Genomic DNA, 12,373 nt, shown 5'->3' on the forward strand with positions numbered 1-12,373 from the left:
GGCATTCTGTATGGCTCACCTCATAAGTAAGAGCATTGCCTCGAGAAAAAGAGAAGTTATCACCTCCCTGCATTCTTCACTCATTAGGCCAATAATTGAGTACAACGCCCTTTTGGCATGTACCTTTCAAAGCACCTGCAGCAGTTGGAGACCACAAAGGATCCTCACAAAGAAAATTCAAGGTCTTCAGCAGCTATTCTATGTGGGCCAGCTGAAATCACTGTCACTTTATTCTGTTTCATACAGACTACTTAGAGGTGATCTCTGCCTTGCATATAAGGTGATCTCTGATCCCGCTTTATTGGAAACACTGCACATCCAAAAGTCAAATGGCACACGGGTTACTCACTCTATAGACTTAAACCTGGTATGTGACATCAATAGAATCTGCTGGAGGGACAGATTTGTCTCCCAGAGGTTACCACACCTTTGGAATAGACTCCCACTTCACATCAAACAGAGCTCCTCACTGGCCCTCTTCAAACACAATCTGGATGACTGTATGGGCAACTGTAAATTCACACCAGGGGTTCTACCTGTGTCTCTGTTGGACAGGGGCAATAGGTGCTGATCATGGTAACAAGGGTAAAATTTGGCTAGGCTTGTAAAGTACAGTTGTGTACACTTACCATAAATGTAGATGTTCGAGTGTATTCACTGTTGCAGTCATCACATTTGAGTTATCTGCCTGCAGGTAGCCCTCAGCCGGCCTGAATACCAGAGTCTTCAGATTTCTGCGTCAGATGCTGTCTCTTCTTCCATGATGTCAGGTCGTCAGGGGTATAAAACATGCAGCCGACGCCATTACATCAGTTTTTCTTGCCCCAGATATCAGGTGCTCCCACAATAGGAAGTAATTATATGGTATGGTACACCCCATCAAAAAGCAACTACACCAGAAAAAATAAATATACCAAACAAGAAGGAAAGGTAGAGCCAAGAGAAGTCAGGGGGCTGGAGGGAGGGTAACCAGGACTGCAACAGTGAATACACTCAGACATCTACATTTATGGTATGTGTACACAGCTGTACTATGTTCTTCGTGTTTCACTGTTGCAATCATCACATTTGGGTTGATTCCCAAAGTTAAGGAAGGGAGGAATAAGTTAAAGAGCATTACGGCCAGCTATTAAGTTCTGCAAGACTGCAGTGGCAAATCCAGCTCTGGATTTAGAAAAGATAGGCATGTGGTAATGCTTGATGAAGGTATGTACAGAGCTCCAGGTAGCAGCTTCTAGGATGTCCCTGGTAGGGACACCTCTGAGAAAAGCCACAGAGGTAGATGCAGCCCTGGTGGAATGTGATCTTATCCCCTGTGGAGTAGGTTTTCCATGGTGCTTGTAGCAGAAATAAATGCAATGGGCTATCCATTTGGAAATGGTTTGCTTTGAAATGGCCTTCCCCTCTGCCCCTGCAGCAAAGCCAGCTAGCAGCTGTTCAGATTTTCTGAGAGGCTTAGTCCTGTCCAAATAAAATCTAAGTTGTCTGTGCATGTCCAGAGAGTGCAATATTCATTCCCCTTTGTTTTGTGGATTAGGGAAAAAACTAGGCAAATGAATGGACTGATTTAGGGCCACACTACACACCACCTTGGGCATAAAGGAAGGATTAGTCCTGAGGGAAACCCTGTCCACACGGAAGATAATGAAGGGTTCCACTGCCATGAGGGCCTGTAATTCAGACACTCTTCTTGCTGAAGTGATGGCTAGAAGGAAAGCTGTTTTCCAAGAAAGGAATTTCAACTCTGCTGTTGCAGCTGGGTCAAAGGGGGGAAGAGTGAGCTTTTCCAATACAAAGTTAAGATCCCAGACTGGAGTGGGAGCTCTCCTGGGGGGGTCTTAATTTTTTGGCCCCTCTAAGGAATTGTTTTAGCAAGGGGTGAGAGAAGAGGGGTGGCTCAGTATTATAATGTGCTGAAATGGCAGGGGCATGAATTTTAATTGTCGAGAAGGATAGGCCCTTGTGGAGCATTTCTGTTAAGTACTGTAGAATATGAGGTAAGCTGGGCACCGTTGTGCCCATCCCCTGAACCTGGTTTCAGGAACACTATTTTTTTCCACATTTCAGCATACGATTTTCTAGTACTAGGTCTCCTTGCCTCCAGAATGACATCTAGCACCTGCTTACTATGGGATGCTAGAGGAGAGCTCAAGGAATTAGCCAGGCTGCAAGGTTCAGGGTTTGGAGCTGAGGGTGCAGAATATGGCCCATCTGCTGGGACAGCATAGAAGGGGTCTGAGGCAGGTGCTATGGTTGCAGCAGTGTCATACTGCGGGTTGCAGCAGTGTCATACTGCGCACACGGGTCTGGTGCAATCAGTATTGTCCTTGGCTTGTTCTGTTTGATCTTTAGTAGAACCTTAGAGAGGAGAGGCAGAGGGGGAAAGGCATAAACCGAGAGGCTTTCCCAGGTAAAGGACAGGGTATCCACTTTCCAAGCTTGACTGTGGGGAGTTCTTGTGCAGAATTTGTTCAATTGGTAGTTCTGAGGGGAGGAAAACAGGTCTACCTCTGGAGTCCCCCATTTGTTCCTCAAGAGGTTGAATATTTTGGGTTCTAGTTTCCATTCGTGTGGGTCCATGAGAGTTCTGCTTAAGTCGTCTGCCAGTGAATTTAGTTTGCCTGGCAGGAATTGAGCTTGTAAGTGTACTTGGTTGCTCAAGGCTGTGTTCCACAGAGCCATGGCTAGTCTGCAGAGAAGGTATTAGTGGGTTCCCCTCTGCTTGTTCATGTACCACATAACAGTTGTGTTGTCTGTCTTTACCAGTAGTTGTCCTGGAAGAATACGGTCTTTGAAGGCTATCAGAGCATTCTGTACAGCTAACATTTCTTTTTGATTGATATGCAGGTGCAACTGTCTCGAGTTCTATTTGCCCTTAATGCACTGCCCTGCCATGTGAACCCCTCCATGCATAGTTTGATGCATCTGGTGTTAGGGTTTGGGTGGCAGGGGGTAGAGTGAAAGGGAGGCTCTTGTTGTGGCAGCAGGCCTCTGCCCACCAAAGGAACTTTGTCTTCATACAAGGAATGATAGAAATCATTGTTTCCAGGTCCTGAGAATGTTAACACCATAGGCTTTTCTGATACCATTGGAGTTTCCTCATATGCAGTCTTGCATATGGAATTAGTAGAATGCAAGAGGCCATGAACCCCAGGGCTTGCAGTATTTTCCTTGCAGATAGCTGGGGTTTTGTGGCCAATAGTTTGAAGTAGGTTGTCAAATAAACTTGTTTCTCAGGAGTGAGGAATGCCATCTGGGAAGTGGTGTTCAAGCTTGCTCCCAGGAATACAATCTGTTGGCAGGGTACTAGGTGAGATTTCTTTCCGTTGATGGTGTACCCCAGTGAGGTTAGAAGTTTCTTTATGAATGCCAGGTGTTGTAATAGTAAGTCCTGGCTTTCTGCCTGAATCAGACAATCGTCCAATATGGGTAAATTTGAATATTTCTCTGCCTGCAAAATGCAATGGCTGGAGCTAGACACTTTGTGAATACCCTGGGCACAGTAGATAAGCCAAAGGGGAGTGCAGAGAACTGATAGTGCATGGAGCCTGCCCTGAAGCGTAGGTATTTCCTGCAAGATTCCCTTATTGGAATGTGCATGTAAGCTTCCTTTAAGTCTAGGGTTGTCAGCCAGGCATCCTGGGCTAGCATAGGAAGAAGTTGTTGAAGAGTTAGCATTTTGAATTTTGGAACTACCAGAAAGGTGTTGAGAATAGAGAGGTCCAGGATAGGACAGGATGCCAGGAGTCGTCTTTTCTGGGTATCAGAAAAAGTCTTGAATAAAAACCTTATCTCCTTTGTTCTGCTGGGACAGGTTAATAGCCCTGATACTGAGAAGAGAGAGAACCTGCTGTTGGGCCTCCGCCCATTGATTTGGGGGTAGGTCCGGCCAACCATTTGGGGTTGGCAGTGTGTACAAGTGGAATCTGCATCCTTGGGAAACTATGTTCAAAACCCATTTGTCCTGGGTACTGAGTTCTCAGTTTTTGCATGCAGGGCGAGCTTTCCTCCTAAGGGAGCAGGTAGTTGAGCAGGGCTTAGAAGGGTTAAGGTTAAGTCATTGTGCCATTTTTTCCGTAGGGGGGTGGCTTACTACTTCCAACTTTGGAAGTGGGATCCCCCCACTGCTTAGGTCTGTGCATAGCCTGAGACTGTAGCCTAGGTGGTCTGCTGTTCCTGGGTTTGGACTGAGAAGGCCTGGAAGGGACTGGAAAGGACCACTTCTTTGAAGGCCAATGCCTACTGAATCTGGGAGGCTATACTTGTAGGAAATCTTTAACAGTTTGCATAGATTTAGCTTTTTCCTCCATCCTTTTAAGGACTTCTGTTTTGTTGCCAAAAAGACGGTCTTGGTTTAAGGGAGCATCCAGTAATTTAGCTTTAACATGATCTGGCAAGTTTTGTTCCTTAAGCCAAGCATGCCTTTTAAGTGCAGACCCAGTGACAGCAGCCCTGCAAGATGCTTCTAAAGCGTAAAAAACACATTGCAAAGTATGTTTACCAACTTGTTCTACAGAATGCATTAAATCTTGCAATTCTTTGTGTTCAGCACAGTCAGGAATCAACATCATTTTCTTTTTAAGTAGTCCCATAATATGCTGCTGCTACTTTAACATATGAAACTGGCAATTTAAAGCCCTAATGGCCAAAGTAGCAGAAGTGTATACCTTCTTACCCCATCTAAGGCTCTGGAATCTCTATCAGAAGGGGTAGGATTTTTTGGCAGTAGTAGCCTTAATGCCTTTTGGTCCTTGGGAAATGGTCTCTAGATGCGCAGAAGGATTCTTGAAGAGGAACTTGTGAGAGTCGGGTACTCTGTAGTACATGTCAGGTTTTTTGGGAGCTGGAGGTAAAGTGTCTGGGGTAAGTCTAGATTCTAAAAAAGCATCATCTACAATGTCCAGAACAGGAGGTATAGCTAAAGGCCTGTGTTGAGGCAGGAGTAAGAATTCCCTAAGTTTCTTTTTGGGCTCAAAGTAATTCTGGCTTTCCCAGCAGAAATGCTTCCTAAGAGTATGAAAGGTTTCACCGAAAGAAAATTTTTCTGGAGGGGAAGCAGAGGGAATGGCGTCCTCTGCATCAGAATCCTCATAAGTTGATAAGGGCAAATCCTGGTAATCAGAAGGAGCAGAAGTATCAGATACCTGATCAGAAGAATCAGAAAGAAATTCAGTTCTAGGTCTCTTAGAGGGGGAAGGCTGGCTTCCCCTAATTAAGGTAATAAGGTCTTCAGCCATTCTAAGCATTTGTTTTTGAGGCAGATGGGCCTGAGCCTGTGGTTTGGTCGTCAGTTTTCTAGGCATAGTGTGAGTTTTTGGTCTGAGGAATTTGGAACTTCTGGATGGAAACGATGGCGTTGGTTTAATATGAATGCCTGTAGGCCTGAATACACCCTCAGAAGCCGGTGCCTGCACAGCGGCTTTGGACCCATCCAAAGTAGAGACATCCGCAGGTTCCATAGTCAAAGAGGCATCTTGCGGCATACCGGACTCTGAATGGGTCTCAGTAGAGGCCTGCGAATCTGAAGTAGCGGGTATCAGGGGCTGCGAAGGCACCTCACTGAGTAAGGGCGGACTGACGACTAGCGTAACGGAACCATCATCGGCAGTTGTGGACCTATGCGGTCTGTCTTTATCCTTACGTTTTTTCAGAACATCGGTAGTCGGATGGCTTAATGAAGCCATTTTGGAGTAATAAGATCGAGTATGAAAGTAAATGGCTGCAAAAATAGCCCGACGACGAATTGTGCGGGGGTTGAACAAGGCGCAAAATTGACAGCGAAGGATGTCATGGTCTGTGTCTAAACAAACACGGGATGCAGTAAGAATAAAAATCTCTATGAGGTATTTGCTTTCCACAGGCAAGACAATTGTTAACTTTTACTGACATTGGTTGGAGCAAGAAAAAGGATCCCCAATGGGGTACTTATATTTTCTGAAGACTTCGGGTCTGAAACTCGAAAATGAAAATTTCAGGATACAGCCGACCGGCACTTGTGAACTGCTTCTGCTTCAGGAAGCGCACAGCAAGAAAGACTGATGTAATGGCGTCAGCTGCATGTTTTACACCCCTGATGTCATGGAAGAAGAGACAGCATCCGATGCAGAAATCCTAAGACTCTGGTATTCAGGCCGGCTGAGGGCTACCTGCAGGCAGATAACCCAAATGTGATGACTGCAACAGTGAAACACGAAGAACATCAGCCCTCAGCCCTTTAGCCTAGTAACTTCCTATGACCAAAAAGATTTCATATACCACTGTATCTTTCTCAGAGGTATTATATGAATCATGGAAGCCATGAAATTCAGAAACCTGAGGTATTTCCTTGTAGAGACTGAAGTCTGAGTGTAAAACCCCAGAAATAGATCTAGACATAGCTCTATTTCTTTTTACTGTGGAAGAAAAGCTTTTTGCACTGAGTTGTCCAGCAGATACACCAGAAACATAATCCTGTGAGAGGGAGTCAGAAAAGACTTTTGAAAGTTCTTCTAGAATCCCAGATTGCATTGGAGATATTTGACTGAAGAGTGATATTCCTGACACTTTGAAAAAGAGTCTGCAAAGATTTGCAAGTTGTCTAAATATGAAAAATGTGGATACACTGTAACGTACTATGGGCTATCACAGGACCTCGACATTTTGTGAACACTTCTGGAGCAGAGGAATGCCCAAAGAGTAAGCAAGAAACTGATAATGTGATTCAGATAAACAAAACCTTAAGAAACATGTGAAATCTGAACTAAGAAACTCAAATGAGGAAGAAGGGTAATTGGATTTGAAATTAAAACATTTTGAACTTGGGCACTATCAAAAACTGGTTCAGGAATGAAACAGACAAACCTGATCTCCTAGAATCTTCGTTCTTTGGCAATAGAAACATTCTTGAATAAAACAGTTTCTATAACACCTTGAGACAGTATATCATGTAAGACAGGAGTAAAGAGGACAGTCTGGAGCATTACGAGACTACCAGGATTGGGAGGGTAAGGTCCTTCCTATAGATTCTGACTTATTTTTGACTGTTCTTTACTCTGGGGAGTACAGATTTGTTTTTAGAAAGATCTGCTTTTTAAACATCTGCTTATCAGCATTCTGCTAAGAACATTTATTTTGTTTTTGCCAAAGTTATATGAGGGAGCACAGAATTTCTTGAAAAAGCTAGAGAAGGATGAATGAAAAATCAGAGAGAGTTGCTGAATCAGCTGTCTCTTCTTATCACTCATTTTAATAACTTGTGCAGCAGAAGGTCAAAAACCTAATCTCTACCCAAGGAAGAATTCAAAATTTCATTTTTGACATCTTCTGAGAGATTCTGAGGATGCAGCCAGGCAAACCTTTATAAAACTGTTCTAGCTGCAGAAGACCTGGCAGTAACATCTACACGGTTATAAAGATATTTTAAACAATGAGTCGTGACTTGAGAAAGAGAAGAAATTAAATTACACATTGCAGATTTTTCCTCACAAGAGGAAACTGACGCCAAATCATTCCTCATACTCTCACAATTAGGATAAACTTTAATACGTGAGCCTGACAATTTAGAATTAAGGATTAAATCTGCAGAAACATACCATTTTGCAGAAATTTAACAAAAGCTTCTCCATCTTTATCAGAAGGAGAGGTATTAGAAGTAATATAGTGTTTAGCAGCAGCTTGATTTGCTAAAGCTATAACTGCTGTTTCAGGTCTGGCACTAGTAAATAAAAACTTGAAAGACTGAGGAACTTTATACAATCTATCTTCTTTTTATACAGGCAGCAGGCTGTGATAAAAACATCCTTGAAAGCTGACTAATCTGGAGGGATAGGTAAAGATTCTGGAAAATGCAGTCGTAACAAATCATAATATTTTTCTGATGGGCTGATAAAATAAGAAGTTATGTACTCACCATAACGTTCCATCTGAGTAGGTAAACTTGATTTGTCAGCAACCTATGGGATTCGGATCCGACCTCGGATCCGAGCCGGCAGTTTTCAACAACTTTAGATCCGAGCTCCAAGCTCGTCCCCCTACCCATAATCCCCTGCCAACCCTGACTGACCTCAGATCAAGTTTGCCCAAAAGCAGATACTGCCCGAAGACTAATACTTTCAAGATAAGTGGGTAACACCCATGGACCTGAGTATGAAAACATTCATAAGTGAGGGGGCAGGAGGGAGGGACGGTTGCTGACAAATGAAGTTTACCTACTCAGATAGAACGTTATGGTGAGTACATAACTTCTTAATCTGAAGTAGTTAACTTCATTTGTGCAGCAACCTATGGGACAGAGTCCCCAGCTACCTGAACCTTGGGCGGCCTTCATGGAAGGATGTTTCGGAGCACTGCAGAACCAAAGGATGCTCTCCCTGTGGAGATAATGTCCAATTTATAGTGATTGATAAAGGTATGAGATGAGGCCCAAGTGGCTGCTGAACAAATATCATCCAAAGAGACTCTAGCTCTAAAAGCTGCAGAAGTAGACATAGACCGAGTAGAGTGGGCATGGACTCCCTGAGGTGCGGGCCTGCCAGAACTTTCATATGCTAAAAGGTACATTGCGAGATCCATCTGGACAGCGTGACTTTAGACACAGATTTACCCAAGTTAAATTTGGCAAAGGAGACGAACAACTGGTCAGATTGCCTATGACCAGATGTCCTGTGGATGTAGAAGCGAAGTTGTCTATGCACATCCAGTGAGTGTAATTTATATTCCCCTTTGTTTTGGTAATTAGGGAAGAAGACTGGTAGGTTGATGGACTGGTTAATATTCGATTCAGAGGCAATCTTGGGAAGAAAGGCGGGATTGGTCCTGAGGTAAACTCTATCCTTGTGAAAAGTCAAATATGGGAGTTTTACACAGAGGGCCTGTAGTTCAGAGACCCTTCGTGCCGAGGTGATAGCGTCAAGAAAGGCCATTTTCCATGACAAGAATTTAAGATCTACTGAAGCTGCAGGTTCAAACGGGGGAGCTGTTAAGGCCTGAAGCACCAGCGTTAAATCCCAAGGAGGGACTACATCCTTCACTGGAGGTCTGAGCAGAAAGGTGCCCTTCAAAAAGGTCTTACACAATTTCGTGGTGATCAAAGGGCCCAGTTAATTTCCCACGTGATAATGAGAGATAGCTGCTAGTTGAACCTTGACTGTGGAGGAGCTAGCCCCCTGATGAAACAGCCCTGACAGGAAGTCTAATACCGCTAGCAAAGGAGCTGTGAAAGGATCCAAATTTCGACGTTCCGCCCAAATGGAGAAACGTTTCCATTTGCTACTATAGACCTTTCTAGTAGAAGGCTTGTGCGCTGCTACTAGAATAGTTTTAACTGGGGAAGAGATACCGGGAGTCCTAGCTACAAGTGGAAATGGAGCAGCCAAGCTGTGAGATTGAGATTGTCCAGATTCGGGACTGGGAGATCTAGGGGGTGGGATATTAGCTCTGGACGGGGATCCAGAATCCAAGGGGGATTCACCAGATGAGACCAAAGGTAAGGGAACCAGGGTTGACGAGGCCAGAATGGGGCAATGAGGATTATCCTGCTCCCCAACCGGCTGGCTTTCTGCAGAAACTTCAGCATCAGAGGAAGAGGAGGGTAAGCATAAAGTAGACCGGGAGGCCAAGCATGCACCAGAGCGTCTCTCGGAGATTCCCCGGAGGGGGAAATGAGAGGGAAGTAGTCGTAACATTTTGTGTTCGAGGGAGAAGCAAAGAGATCGCAACAGGGTTGACCCCATTTGGCGAAAATCTGATTCGCTATCTCGGGATTCAGAGACCACTCGTGTGTAACAGGATGGTGCGACTTAGTCTGTCCGATAGGATGTTGGACCGCCCCGGAATGTGCATTGCTATAAGAAAGTGGTTGGTGGAGATCGCCCATTCCCACACCCTCATGGCCTCTCAACAGAGTGGGTAGGACCTGGTTCCCCCCTGTTTGTTGATGTACCAGACAACAGACATTGTCTGACTGAATCGCAATAGTTCCTACAGGAAGAAGGTGCTGAAGTGCTTGCAACGCTAACAGCACTGCCCTCATCTCTAGGACATTGATATGCAGAGAGGTCTCCGTGGGGTCCCACGTGCCTTGGACTGTCCTGCCCGAACAATGCCCCCCCCACCCGAGGCGGGAGGTGTCCGTGGTCACCGTGGCTAGGGGAGGGGCCATAGAAAAGGGGCGTCCTTCCTGGAGATTCGGAGATTGGAGCCACCATAAGAGGGCCCTCTTGCAAGTCCTGCTGAGGGGAATGGGATGGCTCAGAGGAAATCGAAGGAAGGACCACTGGACCTGGAGGGTCCATTGCAAGACCCTCATGTTCGAACGCGCCATTGGCAAAAGGTTGATTGCCGCCGCCATCGAGCCTAGAGCCCTCAGGACAATTCCGCCGGAGGAGCTGGAGAATGTAGAATGGCCCACACATGTAGCCTCAGGGTTCGTAGCCGGTCTGTGGTCAAGAAAGCTAGGAGCTGGTTTGTGTCTAATCTTGCCCCTATGAAGTCTATAGTCTGAGTCGGGGTAAGAGACGACTTCTCCATGTTGATAGTGATCCCCAGCCGGGGAGCTAGATGAAGAAAGTAGTTTCTGGTTGCGCAGAGTAGATGCCTTGTCGGGGCGGTCAGGAGCCAGTCGTCCAGGTATGGGTAGACCTGGATTCCCTGAAGCCTCAGGTGGGCCGCAATCACTGCTAACACTTTGGTGAACACCCTGGGGGCTGTGGTGAGACCAAAGGGAAGGACCCTGAATTGGAAATGACTGGCTCCTAGCCGGAAGCGGAGGAACCTTCTGGATCGCCTGTCCATCAGAATGTGGTAGTACGCATCCTTGAGGTCTACAGAGCACATCCAGTCGTTCTCCCACAAAAGGGGGAGAATGGATTGAAGGGTGACCATGCGGAACTTCTCTTTGGTTACTGACAGGTTCAGGGAGGAGAGGTCGAGGATAGGTCTTAAGTCCCCCATCTTTTTTGGCACCAAAAAGAACCTGGAGTAAAACCCGACCCGCACTGGTCTGGGGGGACGTGTTGGATGGCTCTTTTTTGCAGCAACTGTTGGATTTCTTTTGCTGCGGCCTCCCTCTGATCGGGTGGGACATCGGGGAGGTATCTGGGGCTGCGTGGGTAAAGAGAAAAGGGAATCTGATATCCTCTGGATATAATGCGAAGCATCTAGCTGTCTGTCGTGATGGACTCCCAAGCTGCTACGTGCTTCGAGAAATGCCCCCGACTGCCTCCAGAGTGAAGCAGTTGGGCAACCCCTCAGGGGTGTTGCGTGGGTTGGTCCGAGAAGGGTTCTCTGGATCCAAAGTTGCGCGGGCCCCCTCTGCCTCTAGGGCGGCGTCCACCCTGCCCTCCTCTGCCGCAGAAGGGATGGGAGTCCGGAGCGGGACGTGACTGTTGCGACTTCTGGAACCACATCTTCTTCTGTCCCTTTTGGTTCTTGGAGAAGGACCTCTGGGGAGTAGAGAAGCGGACTCAGACAGCAGACATCTTCCCATCCTTCTCGCTCTGGACCAAGGTATCGTGAACAGTTTTGCCAAAGAGGGCAGAACCATCGAAAGGGGCATTAGCGAAAGACGCCTTGAAGGGTTTCGCGAAATCACAGTGCCAGAGCCAGGCCTAACGCCTCATGACAAGGCCCGCTCCGCTGGCTCTAGCGGCTCCCTCCATAGCATGGGATAGAAGCCGCATAGAGGTGTTTGATATGGATCAGAGAGTGGTCATCTGGGTGGAGTGCAAACATTTGTCCTCCGCCAACATGGACATGGGGGCGACGCAGCGTACTCTTTGATAAGGTCCCGCTGCAGCCGAAGCACATGTGCTATGTAGTTCAGCGACCTCACAGAGAAGGTAGCCGAAATAAAGACCCGCTTCCCTAAACGGTCCATCGACCGAGACTCCTTGCTCGGGGGATGAACCGAGGGACTCTCCTGAGCTAGTTCCCTCTTGGTGGCGGCCGCCACCAACATGGCATCTACAGGGGGACCCTTACTCCAGTGGGACTTGTCAGAGGGTGGGCTAAGAATTTTGTCCGGGCGCTTGGGGACTGGCTCCACAGTGTCCGGCTCCTTCCACGCCCTGGTAGTAATCAAATCTACCAGGGTGTCGGCCAGATGGGACACCCAAGAGGTAGACGGGCCTGCTTCAAACGCCTCCAGGAACACGGATTTGTCCGAAGTAGGCTTTGGGGCAGACCACCCCCCCCTTTATCCTGAGCATCTCCATGATGTCACCAAATGAGACATCTTCGGGGGGTGATCTTGGGGAGCCTTCCCCCTCCTCCAAATCCGTGTCCTCAGTCAAGGACTCGGGAGAGTCCAGGTGCCTCCTTTTGCACTTTTGCTTGTGAGGAACCTCCTCGGGGGGGGCTGTCCGAGGAGGTCTCACCAGCCACGTCTTGTTCCAAA

The 12,373-nt window shown here is 46.8% G+C and overlaps 1 protein-coding gene across 2 annotated transcripts in view; it reads right to left on the bottom strand.

Annotated features, from left to right (window-relative positions):
• Window positions 1-12,373, bottom strand: part of CCHR15.PART0H8orf48 (chromosome chr15.part0 C8orf48 homolog) — a 1,144,402-nt gene that overhangs the window by 632,360 nt on the left and 499,669 nt on the right. The gene's annotated exons all lie outside the window — the stretch shown is intronic.

Source organism: Protopterus annectens, chromosome 15.part0, assembly GCF_019279795.1.
Source record: "Protopterus annectens isolate FY-2018-M chromosome 15.part0, PAN1.0, whole genome shotgun sequence".
NCBI classification, from domain to species: Eukaryota; Metazoa; Chordata; order Ceratodontiformes; family Protopteridae; genus Protopterus; species Protopterus annectens.